Raw genomic sequence first — 19,043 nt, forward strand, 5'->3', positions numbered from 1 at the left:
TGACGAGTGGGTCAGGATATCGGTACTGTATGGAGTTTGACTTGTTATTTATTTCGTCTGTCCGTCCTGGAAGAGGGATCCCTCCTCAGTTGCTCTTCCTGAGGTTTCTACCGTTTTTTTTCCCCGTTAAAGGGGTTTTTTTGGGGAGTTTTTCCTTATCCGCTGCGAGGGTCATAAGGACAGAGGGATGTCGTATGCTGTAAAGCCCTGTGAGGCAAATTGTGATTTGTGATATTGGGCTTTATAAATAAAATTGATTGATTGAATTGATTGATTTATTTAGTTGTTGTTTGAGCTGTGTTTGGGGCATGTAGAAAGGGTTTATACGGCCTTGTAGCCCAGGTTCTGCTGTTTAATTTGATGTGCAGCATATTCTTCGTGATTAGTGCATTGTTTCACACTGTTTGCAAAGTCGTTCTTAAAGTCCCCCAGTTGGGGGACTTTCAGGTTTAACATGTTTTAACCAACAATTTGGGCAACCCAATAATAGAAGACGAGTGCTCATTCTTTGTCAAAATACGTTAAAATTAATTATTCAAAATTTTCCCAGGGGAGAAACCCCCGAACCTCCGGGTAAAGAATTGTTCCCACTTCAGGGCTAAAGCCTCAGATGTTTTCAACTCCTAGCAACTCCCCTGGACAGCACTATCTGATAAACATCTAGTATAGTAACTGTTGCTGAGTGGCGTGTAATCGAGTAAAAGGAAATCAAAAGTAATTAAATGGTATGGTTAAAACAGTGAGTGGGTTTATGTACATCCTGACTGAAGCCAATGGAGTCTAATAATGAGATAAACACAGTAGCCAGGGAGTCATTATCAATATCAACATGAATGTTAAAATCACCTACAATAATAACTTTGTCTGATTTAAGAACTAAACTGGATAAAAACTCAGAATTCAGATACAAATTCAGAATACAGGCCAGGAGCACAGTACACTATAAAAGTGGCTGCGAGGTTTTCCAGGTCGGACGTAAAAGACTAAGAACAAGGGTTTCAAAGGAATTATAATCTAGTTTAGGTTTAGGGCTGATTAATAGACTAGAGTTAAAAATGGCTGCAACTCCCCCTCCTCGGCCACTGCCTCGAGGAATGTGGGTATTATTATGACTGGGAGGAGTGGATTCATTTAGACTGACATATTCATCTTGACACAGCCAGGTTTCAGTGAGGCTGAGTAAATCAATATGATTATCTGATATTAATTTGTTTATTAACACTGCTTTAGATGTTAGAGACCTGGGCCCATATTCACAAAGATTCTCAGAGTCCTCTCAGGGAGCTCCTAACTTAGCCTAAAAATTCCGAGCAAGGAATCTTAGTTTAAGAGTGATTCAGGAAGTTTCTGAGAGCAACTCTGAGCAGAAACTTTTATCTTAGTGAGGAGGTGTGGTTGACCCTGTTGCTAGGTATGACGCAGTCTTCTAAAAGCTGTGATTGGTTGTTACAAAAAGGAAAAAAGAAAAAAACCCAAAAAAACCAAATGCGCTCCTAGTAATGAATGGACAGTGAAATCAATCAATCAATCAATCAATTTTATTTATAAAGCCCAATATCACAAATCACAATTCATAGAACTTAGACTGTATTAAGAAATGTGTAATCGTGAAAATAATTTTATGTCATGATGATAAAACTCAGCAAAATTAAATTAATTGTTACACAGCTTCAAAATGTTTGGATGTACCTCATTCACATGCCGATTATTACATTGATTTGCTTATTGTTATGATTATTCGCCATGCTGGTAATTTCACTACTTAATCTATTTGATATTAATGGTGGACGCAGACTCAGCTGTTAGCAATCACTGTGATCACTGCTGGCCGGTTTGATTTGGCAGAATGACCAAAACAACAAATGAAATGGAGAAAAAAGAACGAGAAAGCCGAACTGGACAGAAGAGCAGTGCCTGCTCTTGGCACAGCTCGTGGAGGAGAACAAATGAGTTTTAGGAGGGAAATTTGGTCCCTGGATCACGGCACAAGGAAAGAGGCAGACTTGGGAGCACATTACCCGACAAATGCAATGCCTTTAACGCACAAGCGATGAGTGTGAGAAGCGCTGGTACGTGCTGCAATCCAAAGCGGGCGTTAGGGTGGGAAAAGTAAGCTCATCCCTGATGAGGTCAACCACAAACATTATCCCTGCACGATCAAGCCGGTAGCGTCTTATTAAATCACTGTCTTTCAATATACGGAGAATATCTTTCCTTCCTTTCCGTCTTTCCGCCATCTTCTCTGTTTAAGACACTCTTAGGCTTCTTAAAAGTCCTCCTCCCTCCTCTTAACAGTTTTTCACCTTAGGAGATCTCTTAAGGCCTAAGATGCTTTGTGAATAACTTTTATCTTACCAAGGGAAAATTCTAAGAAAAATCTTAGAATTCGAGGAATTCTAAGATTTTTCTTAGAATGACGTCACTAAGAGCTACATTTAGTCTTAGGATTCTTTGTGAATACGTGCCCAGGTTTTCCCCAGAAAGTCTGCCAATGATTAACGAAACCCACATTGTTTGCTGGACACCACCTGGACAGCCAGCGATTAGTCGGCCCGGTATTCTCTACGTCATCGCAGGGGATCTCATTTGAGCTACGAGCCTGGCCAGGTGATGACAGGGACCTGTCACGGATTGGTCAGGGCTCTACCACGGGCCAAACGGAAATTTGAAGTGGCTGTATCTGTATATGTGTGATGCTCGATCTAAGCAGCTAACTAATGCTACCTCAAACAATTAGCCGACAACATGACAGCACTCAGACCTGGGGTCAAACTAAGACCTGCAGTTATTTGTCAAGTGTGTGACCCTGTGGGTGTGTATGTGTGAGGGGGGAGGGTTGTTGTAATGTTTTTGTGAAATGAGTGTAAGAGAGACATTAATGATTGAAATAAAACCAACTGGTCGAAAGAGAAAAAGATGTTTCAGATTCATGTTAGTGAAAATCTAGTGGTAATAGTGATAATAAATCCATCAATGATGACAATAACAATTTCACTATGGGGGTTACAAACATTTGGGAAAATAATAATTACACAAATAAATTAAAGATGACCACGGTAATTACAAAAATAACAATAACAAGAGAAAGAAAAATGTGTTTTTGTGTTTGAGATACAGTACCTGGAAATATTTTACAGTACTGAAATGCTGTTTCCCAAAAGCTTCAGGATATATATTTCTGCCTCACATTATCGCATGCCTTTGACTTTGTTATGATGTTAGAGCAGGAAAAATCCCTCATATTTTCTTTCATTTGGACTTTCAGCCGTCATCAACACCCATAAAGGGCGTAGGTTTCAAACCAAGTACAAGACCTCATGTTGAGTTGGAGGAGAAAGAGGGAGAAAATTTAACAGAGCTAGTAGATCCTCATGACTCAACTCCCCGACTAAGAATTTTCATAGTCGAATCTGATTTGAATGATTTTTCCTTTAGCCGACTAATCGTCGAATCATGTTGTTTTCCCCCTCATTGATTAATGAGCTCATTTGCGTCAGAGAAAAGAGCTAAAACACCCAAATAAACAAATTTAATTCTTCATTGGCATAATAAGATAATAATAAAAGTAAAAGGGTTATCATTTTATCTTTATTCCTTTCACTTCATCAAGGTATGATGCTCTAGATGAGCGCAGACGCGCTGCAGCCTCATCCATGTCTTTAACAGGAGTCGTTTCTGACTCATCAGAACTTGCCATTTCATTCACAAATAAACATCCAAAAACATCATCAAAAGGATTAGAAACAGTTTTCCTTCTTTCTGACTTCAAGTTCCTTCATTAATCAACTCAGGTTCATACAAGTTCATCCACACGGACCGTGCATCACAGCTTTCAATTGTCTGGCCACGTCGGACAAAAAGTAACCAAATAAAAAAAATCAGAGTCTATCAAGAAAACAATCAGCAGTGAAATTCGTTTCAAGACACTTCAAGTAAACGAATAATCCTTCAAAAAAGTTTGATTTGAGAGCACATACCACCTCCAAAGTATTTGTTTATGCGCTCTGCCACCGCAAATCACCGTAGGCCTCGATGCTGCTCTGATGGTCCTGCAGCGCACTCACTCACCTCAGCTTATTTGGATCTAGCAACTGGGTGATTTATTCATGCGTAGTAATGATTATGCCTACTGATTAAACGCACGCGTCATTTTCATTTTTTTATTAACAGAAATTAGGCTGATGTTTGTATCAAAATAGGCTATATATCATGAATTACTAGAAAACAAATACATTCTATGTCAAATCAAGATGTTCAGCAGCAGTGAGCACCCCCATATAGTCAGAATGGTACGGTCTTGTTTCATAGCCACATTTTGCGTCGATTCGACGGTGAGACTGGCAGTCGAATCAGACTTCTCCAAATCGAATCACTGAATCATTGACTATTTGGGGTCCCCCCTATTTTACAGACTGTAGATGATCCGATGAGGCTCATCTCTGTGGAGGTGTTTGAGAACCCAGTGCCATTTGCTGCTGAAAATCCCCATCCCAAAGGACCTGGCATCCCAGTATGAGAGACCCTCAAAGGAGGAAGTGGTTGCCTTACACGTCTCTCACTTCAGTTAGGGGGCAGCTGGAGGCCAACACAGTAACCAGCCAGATCAGGAATCTCCTGGCGTATCCAGAGTATAACACATGGCAGGATCGACGCCTGAATGTAAAGAACTGGACACCATTAGTGTTGCAGATAAAATGCTGCTATGTTTATATTTATCTAAGTTTCTATTGTATATTACTTACAATGTTTGTCACTTTCATTTTTACATTTACATACACAAATTTATAATAACTTTGGTATTATCACCCAACACAAGCTACATTAGTTTGATCTAAGATAAGCCTGCTTAGATAAAAAATGAGTTATGCTTTACACCACTGCATATGGTTTCAGGGCCAACCATAGCACAATTTCAGCAATCACACTGGTGACAAATGACATCATATTGGCATTAGACAGAAGATATCACTGCGCTGCTCTTTTTATAGATCTGTCTAAAGCATTTGATACAGTCAATCATCACTTGCTCTTGAGAAAATTAGATGCAATGGGGTTGGATGAAAATGCATGTGCATGGTTTTAGAGCTACTTGACTGACAGGCGTCAATGTGTTAAGCTTGGCCATACAAAATCTGATTTTTTGTCAGTTAGTGGAGGTGTACCTCAAGGGTCTCTTCTGGGTCCATTGCTTTTTACTGTCTATATTAATGATATTATTCCTTTTTTAATTGGTTGTCATGCCCATTTTTATGCAGATGACACAATTTTATATTGTACTGCGGATTCTGTTCAGACAGCCATCAATAACTTGCAAACTGCTTTTAATTCTTTTCAAGAATCTGTGTTTATCAAACATAAACTACTTCTTAATGCAAATAAGATAAAATATGTGTTGTTTACCCGAGCCAAAAACATTGATTTCAATAGTGTGCATTTATACACCAAAACTGGCTCAGAAATTGAGAGAGTCACAGAGTACAAATATCTTGGCATCTGGCTAGATGAGGATTTCTCATTCAAATATCACATTAATGAACTTATTTTAAAGTTGCGACAAAAAATTGGCTTTCTGTACAGAAACAAATCTTGTTTCCCAGTGCTCTCACGAAGAGTAATAATTGAAGCAGTGTTTATGTCTGTTATGGATTATGGTGATATTATCTATAGGCATGCTGCTGCCTCAACTTTGAAGCGTCTGGAATCGGTCTATCATTCAGCCCTTAGATTTATTACTGGTGATAAATATGATACTCACCACTGTGTTCTGTATGAAAACGTTGGTTGGCCCTCTCTTGAGGAAAGGCGCAAGAGGCACTGGCTTTTATATATTTTTAAGGCCTTTCTAGGCAAATTACCACCGTATATTGCAAATTTGTTGGAGTGGAACTCAGGCACTTACATGACCCGTTCAGCTGAATTGCTGCTACTCAAAGTTCCTCGAGTCCGTACAAGTATTGGTAAGACTGCCTTTTGTTATGATGCCCCTAGCTCTTGGAATGCACTACAACACATTCTGAAATTAGACACACTCCCTTCACTCACAGAGTTTAGGACCTTAATCGTAGATAACTGTGTTCCTAATTGTAATTGTTTCAGATGACTGTCTTTCTTGTTAAATGTATTTTGTTGTGTGTAATCATTGTCAATATTTTAATGGCTTGTCAACTCGACGGCATTGAAAATGAGGGTAACCTCAATGTCTCTCGACGGCATTGAAAATGAGGGTAACCTCAATGTCTCTCGAGAATAAAAAAATAAAGGTTATATGTAACAGGTGAGTGTTGGTGTCCACGTTATGTAGTAATTGACTATATTGTTAGAAACCTTTTGTACTCTGCAGCAGACATTTCCAACTTCAGTTAGTCAGTGGACGGATATACAGTTGTTACCATAATGTCAAATAAGTTACAATTATCATGTTACATCTGAAATATAAGAGGGCTACAAAATAAAAACTTAACCACTGTGAAACGTCCTGCTCCAGTCGTTGTTGTGAAGGTGGTTCAGAGTCTGTCGGCTCATGTTTCTTCACTCAAATTGATGAGGGCAAACGCCGCTGTTGTTAGCTTCGCCACAGCATGTTGTTAGCAGCTCATGTGGCCTCTGGAGTGAAATTCAGTTAAGGTAAGGGGCGTGACATTTCCAATATACGCTCTAAGCATTGCACCAATCACAATAGATTGAGCAACCTGACCAATCACAGCAGAATGGGCTGCTGGGGAGGCGGGACATAAGCCCAAAGAGTGTGTTTCAGACAGTGGTGCTGCAGAAATGAGCAGTTTAAGAAAAATAATGTGTTTTTTGAACATTAAAGCACATTAATCTATTTCACTAGACCCCAATATTACAAAAATAACCCCTAAAATGAGCATAATAGGTCTTCTTTAAACAGTCCACTGTAAACGTGCTTGCTTTGCATGTAATCTGGAGCTGTCATAGACATTATTTTCCAGAAGTGAATAAATTCCAGTCAGAGGGGTCAGTAACCATGGTATTTAAGGGATATGAAGATGACTTAGTATGCTGTTGCTAGCTAGCTAACTCAATTTTAGCTCTGTGTGGATACAAGTTGCAGATTGATCGATGGGGGGGATATTGTGATATTACTGGTTCAAATTGTGTGGTACTACTTTACATAATGTAGAAAATATACATACAATTATGAGGGTTAATGTATTTTTAATAACTAAAACATAGCCACAAATCTTTGATCCATGTCGTTCATAACTGGACTTTGTCTGTAGGCTACAGCACAGCATAGTAGGAAGTACATAGCCTGCTTACTTAGAAGCACAAATATCAAGGAAAAAATGTCCAAATCAACAAATCTGCAAGTCTACAAAATCAGGCAGGCAAAATTCTCCTGCTGCTCCTGGTAACCTGATCTCACAAAAATACGTGAAATGACCATGACCTCTTAACACCGCATTCCGTGGTGGCAGCATGTAATGGGTTGAAATTACGTGCCGGTACCACGGAAACAATGCCAATGTAAAGTCAATTAGGATCCTTTTTCGTGGTGGACACACAAATTCCCTGTTTCAACAATGAAACACACAAAGACACGAAAGTGTTCTTGATTTTAAAACGGCAAATATATTCCTCTGTTATAATTTCTCACCAATAATAATAATAATAATAATAATAACATGATAGTTCGGCTGTACTAGATGTTTGATATATTCAAATATTCAGTCCCAAAAACGCCATTTCTAGAGAACTTGCTAAAATATCTGAAATTAACCATCATCCTTACTTTTTCTTGACATATTTCATCTAGGTGCAGTGTCATTACTAATTCGGCTTTACTAGACATTTGATATAATCAGTAGATGTATCTTTTTACGACTCTATTTTACAACAAGCTGCAAAAAACCTACCATTCCAAAAACACCGTTTCTACAGTACTATCTTAAAATATCTGAAATTAGCCAACGTCCTTGCTTTTTTTCTTCACATAGTTCATCTAGGTGCAGTGTGTTTACTAGTTCGGCTTTACTAGATATTAGATATATTGGGTAGATCTATCTTTTTACGACCCTATTTAGAACCCTACTTTGCAAATCAGAAGAACTACAACTATGTTTCTGATATGTATCAAGCAGCATGGCGTGGTCCTAGGGAATTGTAGTTAAGTGTTTTTCCTAGATTTGGAAGTTGTAAATACTTAATTGAGAGTACACTGTGGACTTTAAGGGGATGGTAAACACACTTGTGCAATCAGATTTTAAATATCTAATTTCTAAATGGGTGAAAATTAATTGTATCCAAATTTTACCCATATCTGACAGCACCCTGAGTTGTTGACTACACTCACATGATAGTTGAGGTCAAGAGCTCTCTATAACAGTTGGTCCCATGTCTGTACCCCCTTTCGTTGCTGAGTTATAAGCCCTCAAACATGCACTGAGGTCAAGGTTCAAAGGTGAATGACTGAAAGCAGGAGCCATGTAGAATCTGCACACTGGCATATGTCACTCTCCAGGTTGAGACCTTTCCAATGATGTATTTGGTTTAGCTCTACGACAAAGTTTTGATTTTTTCATTTTTTGGACACAAGCCATGCCAAGTCTAGTTTCAGAGAGCACTTTGAAGGCCCAATGTATAAAATGATTTTTGTTTCTTTGCTTGCTTTTTTCTTTTTTACTGTAGATAGTTACTAAAATGAGTCATCCTCAGACAATACAATACTACTAAAAAGTAAAACAATAATAACTATAATGAAATAAGCAAAAATAATATTAAAATTATATTGAAATTTTAAAATCTATTTACAGAGTGGAATGGTAGCCTAATAAATAAATTAGATACAATTTATTATTGTTTAGACACTTTATTATTGCTTAGATACTATTTAGCCTATTTTTGTATTTTTCCTTACTTTTAGCATGCTCTACTTTTATCTACTGTAGGCTATATGTTGGTTCTGTGGCGCTGGCGCTGGCGCTGGCGCTGGGGTCCGCTCTCCCCTGGTGGAGTGGAGGGTAGCTGGGTTGCCGGGGGCGGACAGCTTCATGTGATGGTGTTTCCTCTCTGGTTCTTCCGTGCTCAGCCTTATTAACAATGGCTATTTGTGCTGGACATCGACCTCAACACGCCTGTGGAAATGGTTCAGAAAATGTTTGTTTGCTCCAACCATTTTTTACCGGAGGACTACAGTGAAAGGATGGAGCGCAGAAGCTCAGGAATGGTTCAAACGCTTTTCTTGAAAGATACTGCCATACCATCTGTCGGCATCACAAAACGAGCAGACGTGGTAAGTGATCGTTGTGTATTTTGCTCAGCAATCTCTCTGCTGTAACATTACCTCCATGTTGAGTAACATTAGCCTACAACCCAAGCATGGTAAATAAGGCTAAAATGCAAATGTTGTTGTGGTTATGTTATGGATATGTGGATGTTATGGAAGGACTTCAGCAGCTTCAGACCGGTGGCATTAACGTCACACCTCATGAAGACTCTGGAGCGCCTGGTCCTGTCTTGTCTCCGCCCCGCAGTAGGCCCTTCAATGCCCCGCAGTAGGCCCTTCAATGGACCCGCTGCAGTTTGCCTACCAGCCTGGCATTGGGGTGGACGCCACCGTCATCTTCCTCCTGCATAGAGCTCTTTCTCACCTGGAGAAGCCCGGAAGCTCTGTGAGAATCATGTTCTTTTATTTCTCCAGCGCTTTCAACACCATACAGCCTGCACTTCTGAGGGACAAACTGGAACACATAGGGGTGGCTAATCACCTCACATCCTGGATCCTGGACTACCTCACGGACCGGCCGCAGTATGTCAGGACCCAGGATTGTGTATCGGACTTGGTTGTCTGCAGTACGGGGGCCCTCTACACTGCAGACTTTTCATACGACACCCCCACCTGTCATCTGCGGAAGTTCTCTGACGACTCTGCCATCGTCTGCCTCATCACAGATGGGGACGACAGGGAGTACAGAGAACTGAACCAGGACTTTGTGGACTGGTGCCTGAGGAACCACCTTCAGATCAACGCAGGTAAAACCAAAGAGCTGACTCTTTGGCGCAGACTCCCCAATACCGGTGAACATCCAGGGAAAGGACATTGAGATGGTGACATCTTATAAGTACCTGGGTGTTCATCTTGACAATAAACTGGACTGGACTAATCACATAACAGCACTATACAGGAAAGGCCAAAGCAGACTCTACCTGCTGAGGCGGCTCAGGTCTTTTGGATTGCAGGGGGCGCTCCTGAAGACCTTCTTTGACACTGGCATCAGCCATCTTTTACGGAGTGGTCTGCTGGGGCAGCAGCGTCTCGGCTGCAGATAGGAAGAGACTGGACAAGCTGATCAAGAAGGCCAGCTCTGTCGTGGGATGCTCTCTGGACTCTGTGCAGGTGGTGGGAGAAAGGAGGATGACAGCCAAGCTGTCATCTCTGAGGACTAATGACTCCCATCCTCTGCAGGAGGAGATAAAAGCTCTGGAGAACTCCTTCAGCGATAGACTGATTCACCCAAAGTGTGTGAAGGAACGCTATCGCAGGTCCTTCCTGCCTGCTGCTGTCAGACTACATAACCAGCACTGCTCACAGTAAACTGCACCATGGACACTTTAGTGACACTATGGACACTTTATGGACACCACAGCTGTCTGCTGTTTTGCACATACAATCACTTGCACTAGATGTGCTCCCTTTATCCACTGCTCATTTTCATTCACTACTGCTCATTATTATCCACTTCTCATTATTATTATTATTATCATTATTATTATTATTATTAGTAGTAGTAGTAGTAGTATTGTTATTGTTAGTATCTTGTATTTTTGTACTTATTTTGCATGCCTAGTTTTTTAAGTTTTTAAGTTTAAATTTTGAAATCTTTAATCTGACTCTTTCCCCTTGACTGCTGTAACACTGGAATTTCTCAGTTATGGGATCAATAAAGATGTATCTTATCTTATCTCATCTTATCTTATAAGTGCTTGCCCAGAGCATATAGTGAAGTGACTGGCATTGCTTCTCATTGTTCCCTCAGGAGTTGTGGTGATTTATGAGTGTGGAGTAAGCATGTTCCCCCTGTGTTCCGGTGATTATTTTGAGGCGTACTAAACTAACTGCACTAAACATAAGCTGTTTGAAATCACTTCGCCCAGCAAGTACTGTATGTCTGGAATGTAGTTCCGGCTGTGCATTTGGCTTCAAAACAACTCTGTCTCATAATATTACATTATTATTTCATAGCATGGTGAATGTGTAAGCTACAAGTTGTCCACAAGAGCGTTTTGGAGTCATTTGATGGTGTATTTGATTAGTTTTGAGGGAGAGAGGGGGCTATACCGTTCACCTCCATTTTGTGCGCTGAGCAGCAGGCAGCGCTGCCCCACCGATCTCAGAACAACAGGCACTGATAATTAAAGGTAATGTACCTACCCATATACATACATATATATATATATATATATATATATATATACATACATATATAAATCTTTATTTCAGACCCGTAGGTCCATAAAAAGGAAAACAACATACAATATTAAAAGACAGCAATTATACATACATCAGATGCCCACTCAATTGCACCCAACCCACCCCTCACACACACACACATACACACACCCTCACACAAGGCGGCTGTCAAACGCCATTACTAATATACAGGCTATTACGCCAGTGCTCTCTGAGCCTAGATGTGTACCGATAACTGCTTCTCATAGGGCTGGTTAGAGCCTCTATGATACTGTTCGCAGACACATCAAGGCGAGACATAAAATTGTACATTAATTGTCTTAAAAGAGCCTCAAATGTAGGCACACCGGCAGACACAAACAGTACACTGGCACTATGCCATCTGGGAATGTGAAGCAACAGCCTCATAGCATCATTGTATGCCACTCTGAGCCTCTGCATACTCCTCACACTGTACGAATGCCAGAGATGAGCTGTATACAGAGGTGTGACATAGGAGTGAACACTTAACATCAACAGAGCACATTTTAAATTTCCGCAGCAGCATATTGGCCTGTGCATAAATTTTACAACATTGTCTGTAAATATCTCTGTTGTCCATCAGATCATCAGTGAGGACATGCCCAAGGTACTTAATTTCCTTGTATATCACGAGAGGATTATCACACAGATGAAAAGTAGGAAAAGATAATTTCCTGTCTTCTTTACTTCTTACGATCATGATGTTACTTTTTTTGCATTATATTTGATGTCATAATCTTTGCCATATTGTGTGCAAATTTTCAATAATTGTTGCAGTCCAGCACTGTACGGACTACATATTACCAAGTCATCCACATACATGAGATGATTGACAACAGTGTCACCCACAAGACAGCCAGTGTTACACCCATTCAGCTGTTTTGACAGGTCATCCATATAAACATTAAACAAGATAGGGGATAAAATTCCACCCTGGCGCACCCCATTGCTGACATGGAATGGAGCAGAGATGTTGTTACCCCATTTCACCTGAAACATCTGGCGGGCATACCAGAAGGCCAGTATTCTGACTAAATATTTAGGAACACCTCTATCAATCAATTTTCATAAATAATTTAGCATGGTTAACTCTATCAAATGCTTTAGATGCATCAGTGTAGCATAAGAATACTGAAGAATTCTGGTGTCTGTATTTGGCAACCATTTCCTTTAAAGCATAAATACATAAATCAGTGCTATGTTTTCTTTTAAACTCGAACTGATTATCCGTAGTGATCACATACATTTCTAGCCTAGTAACGAGGATTCTTTCCAAGACTTTAGACATGATACTAGCAAGGGCAATGGGTCTATAGTTGTCCATGCTATTTAGTTTCCCAGTCTTGTCTTTAAGGACTGGCACCAACAGAACAGACATAATAGAATCAGGAAGAACACCATGAACCATGAGGCCTGTGAAACACATCGCAAGCAGAGGGCAGAGCCTAGAGCTGGCATACTTAAGGTGCTCAGCCGTAATGAAGTCCAAGCCACAAGCCTTGTTTTTGTCCAGTAGCTTGATGGAAGCAGAAACATCAGCTGACTTGATTACCATGTTAGCAGATAGATCAACATTATCAATAACCAGTGCATTACTTTTAATGCAGTTGAAGAGATTACAGAAATGTTCACGCCACACCTCAGCTATCTTTTCCTGGCCACAGACACCCTCAATGTCAGATGGTACAGTAAGGGGGTTTTAGAAGTGTTTATAACCCTGACCTCTTTCCATAAGTCATTATATTTGCTCTTTTGCAGCTTCCTGGCGAGTGAATCTGCCCTCATTTTGTTCTCGTTAGATTTAATAAAAACGGAGAGCATGTTTAAATTTAGCATTTGTTAGTTTTTTATTCTCAAACAGCATCCCCTGTCTAGGCTTACCTTCCTCAGACCAGATCTTAAAGGCCTCTCTGGCTTCAGAGTGCTGCACTGCAACATACTCATTCCACCCAGGTTTGATGTTGAGCAACTTGTTCTTGTATTGATAGAATGGCTCACTAGAGGCAGTTAACACTGTCCCAATGTTATCATACATATGACTATAGGGATTACGGCAATAGGCGAATTTGCCAAAATGTCGAACTATCCCTTTAAAGGCTATCATTGAGGAAAACGAGATTGACGTGGCATTGTTGAATCAGGGAATTCGTGTGTCCACCACGGGAAAGGATCCTAATTGACTTTTCATTGGCATTGTTTCCGTGGTACCGGCACGTAATTTCAACCCATTACTTGCTGCCACCACGGAATGCGGTGTTAAGAGGTCGTGGTCATTTCACATATTTCTGTGAGATCAGGTTGGCTCCTGGTGTGGTATAATGCCATGCGGCAGACAGAATAAAACCAGGTTGCAGCCGAACCTTGTAGAGCTGCAGCATAGCAGATATGAAATTTTTCTGCAAATCCTCCGGTTCAAAATGAGACCAAACTTTTCTATAGATGTCAGTTTTTGAGACACAGTGAAGGACAAAATGTGGCCTGCAACAGACTGTAAGGCTTGGTGTTCACCTTGTGCTCCCTTCTGCCTGGTTAAGAGGAGTGAGGAGTCAGCATTTAATGACGGTTAAAAACAAGTTTTACAATTGTGAATTATTGCAACTGCGTTTTGTTTGAGCATGTAGTCACACTTGCAGACAGAATATTAGACTGTTTGGTCCAGTGATATTTAGGATTAGCTGTGGATATCAACACTCACTCACTCACTCACTCACTCACTCACTCACTCGGACACACACACACACACACACACACTCAACCAAACACATGATACCCTCAAGACTTATGCCCGGTGGAGATATTTAATGCTGAATTATGTTCACACAACCCCAGCAGGTTTCCACAGTCTGCTTATAGATTTTTGGATTGTGTAGTATGAGAGCCTCGAACAGCAGAAAGAATATATTCAAATTTCACAGCAGCATAGTTTGCAAAATGGCCATGTTTATGTGATTTGAAGGAAAACGCCTAAAACAGGCACAAACACAGGTAACAGAATCACATTTGTAGTGGTACATTCATGGACATTAGGGGAGGGGGCATTATTCAAGGTTAGACCAGCAGTGTGGCACTTACAGCCTTTCAAAGTTGACGCAGGTCAGTGTCATTTTTTAAAATTTGGACTCAGAGCCAAGATCAGTCACACCTCCAGTTCTGACATGATGCTTGAAGGACAGACTGACTCAGCCTGATCCTAAGCTTGGGGGGGGGGGGGAGGAGAAAACCACGTCTTGAAAAATGACAGCTGGCACCAATGTAAGACTTGCCATTAAATATGATTGAAGTTAAAAGCCTTTTCAGGCCATTACTCATAGTAAGATGGTTTATTAGATGGTCCCACCTGAGCCTTTAACAGGCTATCATCATACCAGGCGTTTGATGGATGGTGCAGGTGGCAGCAGAGTGTAACATCATACCGAAGCAACACATTTTGATTTCACACAGTTAAAGTCCCTGCAGGAGCAGCTTTTACTGAAGTGGCCCCATCCACAGAAGAGATCAGGACTCCAGCATCTTGCTCAAGTACAACAATGTTGTTTGAGACCTCCTATGTGGCAGATGGCTTTGACCTGTTTGTGGCCTCAGAGCACCATGGGGGTCTGCATGAGACAATGCTCTTCTCCACAGGGTGCAGGTCATAAACACAGCAGCTCTCTGGTTTGATCTGAGAGGCGTGTGAATGTGTTTGTTCAGCCAGGACAGATGAAAAGTGGGGGAATAATCACAACCAAATATGTAGGGAATTAAATTCGGGCTTCACACAGAGGCATCTCAGGAATATATGTTGGGAACATAATTTTAGGTCTCACACGGTGGCACCAAATATGTTGTGATCAACATATTAGGGCATCACACGGAGGCACCAATTATGTTGGGGTCAATCGGCTATCGGAAATAATTAATAATTATTAATAATAATTAATAATTATGTTAAATAATGTGACTTAATTAACATTAAATCACCTCGTGGGGCACCATTCCCGTAAAGGGAAAATGATAGCCAGTTAAAGATATCAGTCTTATAAAATACGCTAAACTATTAATTTGGAGTTTTGATTAATAATTAAATTAATGACAACAACCAAAATTAACAGTAACGCCTGAAGGATTCCGGAGTTATTGACGCAGCAGAGGTTGACTATTCATTCACTCTTGTGCAACATTAAACAGACAGCAGGTATGATTCCAAAGAATTATATTTATTCACAAACTAGTGAGTGTGTGTGTGTGTGTGTGTGTGTGTGTGTGTGTGTGTGTGTGTGTGAGAGTGAAAAGAAAAAGACAAAGGCGGGGGTGGTGATCAAAGAGCCGTTTGGCCTACAAAACAAAATTGCTGACAACAGAGAACAGGACAAAGACAAAGGAAAAGAAGCGGGAACTTTGAGATGCCTGGTTGGGTGTAGTTCTGTTGAAAGCCTATTTGTTATTGAGTCTATGTGAATGTGATTTGTGTTGCAAACGGTCTGGATTAGTGCAGAGATTGTTTAGGTGTTTGCAAGAATTGTTTGTGAACAGTATTAGCAAACTAAACACTTAGCTTTGGTGAAGCCAACTAATCAATGACCTAACTGCAAACTATCACAACAATAACTCAATGACAGCATTAAATCACATACAACAAGTTAAACAGTCTTGCTTAGCCTGTAAAGCTGTAATGACGCTATGCCCAGTTGTTACTTTACCGATCCTTGAGTGGATGGGAGAAAGAGTCACTTGGTGGTGTACTGCTTTGTTAGCCGGCAGAAGAAGGCTGGGAAGAGCTGCCGTTCCAGCTGCAGTCTTTGCTGTGTCCTTGTTCCAAAGGTTCTGATCTGACAAAGCCAGTCACTCAGGGTCTTTGCAGAGTTAGATGCTGGGTGCTAACTCACTTAGTTTCTTGTTGCTGGAAAGCTAGTTGCAAACTTTGTTGGTTGCAAGTCTAACTTCTCTGGTTCAGGTTTGCCTCAGCCTTGAGCGTGGGCAAGTCGTGGTCCAGGAAGAGGGTTCGTGAGCAATTGCCCTACCTTTGATGGTTCAGGGCAAGGATCAAGGGCCTGAGTGTCTGGGCTGTTCCAGGCCCAGCAGGAAAAAGGTGTGGGCTGCTCCGCAGTTCCCGAGTAAGAGAGAGATTTGTCTGAAGGGACCTTCACCGATGCCTGTGAAATCACAGAATCACATGTCACTGTAAAAGTCCTGTCCAATCAAGTTGTGAGACTTGTGTCTCACTGAGGTGTGAGGTGAGACCTCCTGGAGATGGGTGTCAAATAGCTGTCTTCGTTTGGAGAACAAAGAGCATGCAGAGAAGGAAGCCTTTAAATGTCCAGTATAGATTTTACCAAATGGCAAATAATCCCAACACTCATAAAATGCAAATAAGATGCACTGTACACAAAAAGTTGCAAAAATGCATTTGATTGAGGATTATATGGTAGAGATATGAGTATAGAGACCATTCATTCTTACTTAGTCCTACCCATAATTCTTAAATTTTAAAGGGGCATTCCACTGATTTTAACTTTAAAAGGTGATTTTCCAGTCTTGAGGAGTCTCACTCAGCCCATGAAAACAGCTGTGCCCTGAGGGAGCTTCTGAAAGAGTGAGATGATATTGAGTTGCATTACAAGGCAGGCCAGCCATTAGGAATTATGGACAGTTTTCCAAACTGTGCCCCTCATCCAAACCCATTCTAGTACTACCACCACCCGCCCCTAGCTTCAGCCTTCATGACAGAGATGGAGTCTCTTTTTTTTGTTAAGATTATTTTTTCAGGCTTTTTTGCCTTTAATGTATAGGACAGAGTGAAATGGGGTGGGAGAGAGAGCGGGAGATGACATGCAGTAAATGGTTGTGTCAAGGCATCGCCTCTGTACATGGGGCGCCAGCACTATCCACTACACTACGGACGCCCCAGAGATGGGGTCTCTAACAAATCCAGCGTTGTAGAACCATCCAGGCCGTGCCTTGTTTTGCAAAGATATAGTCATTGGTGGATGCCTTAGGTTATCTGGTTTCTTATCGTCTACCAGTCACACAGTCAGTTACAGGTACGACTGAGCTACAGCAGCACGGCAAGCAGCATTAGCAGTGTCCCGGTACATAGCATTAGCAGCCGGCTCCTCAGCTGTATCCCAGCAGCAGCGTTAGCAGCAGAGAAGCCGGACTTGCTCGAACGGTCCGCTGGAAAACCGAAGATCAAGGACGCGGTGACGCGGCCCTGCCACGGCAGCCGCCCGTGGGCAAACAAATCAGTCTCCAGCGTGCCGCTGTCCAGCAACCTCGAATCTGTAGGGGAGGGGGGGCGGATAAGACTCGCGGCAGTATTTTGAATTTGAGTGCAGTAACAGTTTTGGCCACATTCTTACATACAGCGCCGCAGTAACAGTTTTGGCCACATTCTTACATACAGCGCCTTTAAATGTTGCTGTTGTCCCTGTTTTTATATGAGAGGAGGGAAATATCGCCGGACGCTAGGCTAACCAATACAATGTAGAATGCCATAGGCTTGTGCCAACCTGATCTCACAGAAATACGTGAAATGACCATGACCTCTTAACACCGCATTCCGTGGTGGCAGCATGTATGGGTTGAAATTACGTGCCGGTACCACGGAAACAATGCCAATGTAAAGTCAATTAGGATCCATTGTCGTGGTGAACACACAGATTCCCTGATTCAACAACATCCTGTATATACATAAAAACACGAAAGTGTTCTTGATATTAAAATGGCAAATATATTCCTCTGTTATAATTTCCCACCAATAATAATAATAATAATAATAATAATTATAATAATAACATGAGAGTTCGGCTGTACTAGATATTTGATATATTCAGTAGATTTACTTTTTTACGACTATTATTTGACAACTCTACAACCGGACGATCTACCGTCCCAAAAATATCGTTTCTGTACTTGCTAAAATATCTGAAATTAACGAACATCCTTACTTTTTCTTAACATAGTTCATCTAGGTGCAGTGTATTTACTAGTTTGGCTTTACTAGATATTAGATATATTCAGTAGATATATCTTTTTACAACCCTATTTAAAACCCTACTTGTTGTAAATACTGAATTGAGAGTACGCTGTGGACTTTAAGGGGATGGTAAACACACTTGTGTAATCAGATTTTAAATATCTAATTTCTAAATGTGTGAAAATTAATTGTATCCATATTTTACCCATATCTGACAGCACCCTGAGTTGTTGACTACACTCACATGATAGTTGAGGTCAAGAGGTTGTTGACTACACTCACATGATAGTTGAGGTCAAGAGCTCTCTATAAAAGTTGGTCCCATGTCTGCACCCCCTTTTGTTGCTGAGTTATAAGCCCTCAAACATGCACTGAGGTCAAGGTTCAAAGGTCAATGGCTCAAAGCAGGATCCATGTAGAATCTTCACACTGGCATATGTCACTCTCCAGGTTGAGACCTTTCAATCAATCAATCAATCAATCAATCAATCAATCAATCAATCAATCAATCAATCAATTTTATTTATAAAGCCCAATATCACAAATCACAATTTGCCTCACAGGGCTTTACAGCATACGACATCCCTCTGTCCTTATGACCCTCACAGCTGATCAGGAAAAACTCCCCAAAAA

General features: G+C 40.9%; 1 protein-coding gene across 1 annotated transcript in view; it reads left to right on the plus strand.

Annotated features, from left to right (window-relative positions):
• The window catches only part of chst11 (carbohydrate (chondroitin 4) sulfotransferase 11), a 185,150-nt gene that overhangs the window by 5,501 nt on the left and 160,606 nt on the right, over nucleotides 1-19,043 (plus strand). The window lies entirely within an intron of this gene.

This window comes from Epinephelus moara, chromosome 22 (genome assembly GCF_006386435.1).
Source record: "Epinephelus moara isolate mb chromosome 22, YSFRI_EMoa_1.0, whole genome shotgun sequence".
Taxonomy (NCBI): Eukaryota; Metazoa; Chordata; class Actinopteri; order Perciformes; family Serranidae; genus Epinephelus; species Epinephelus moara.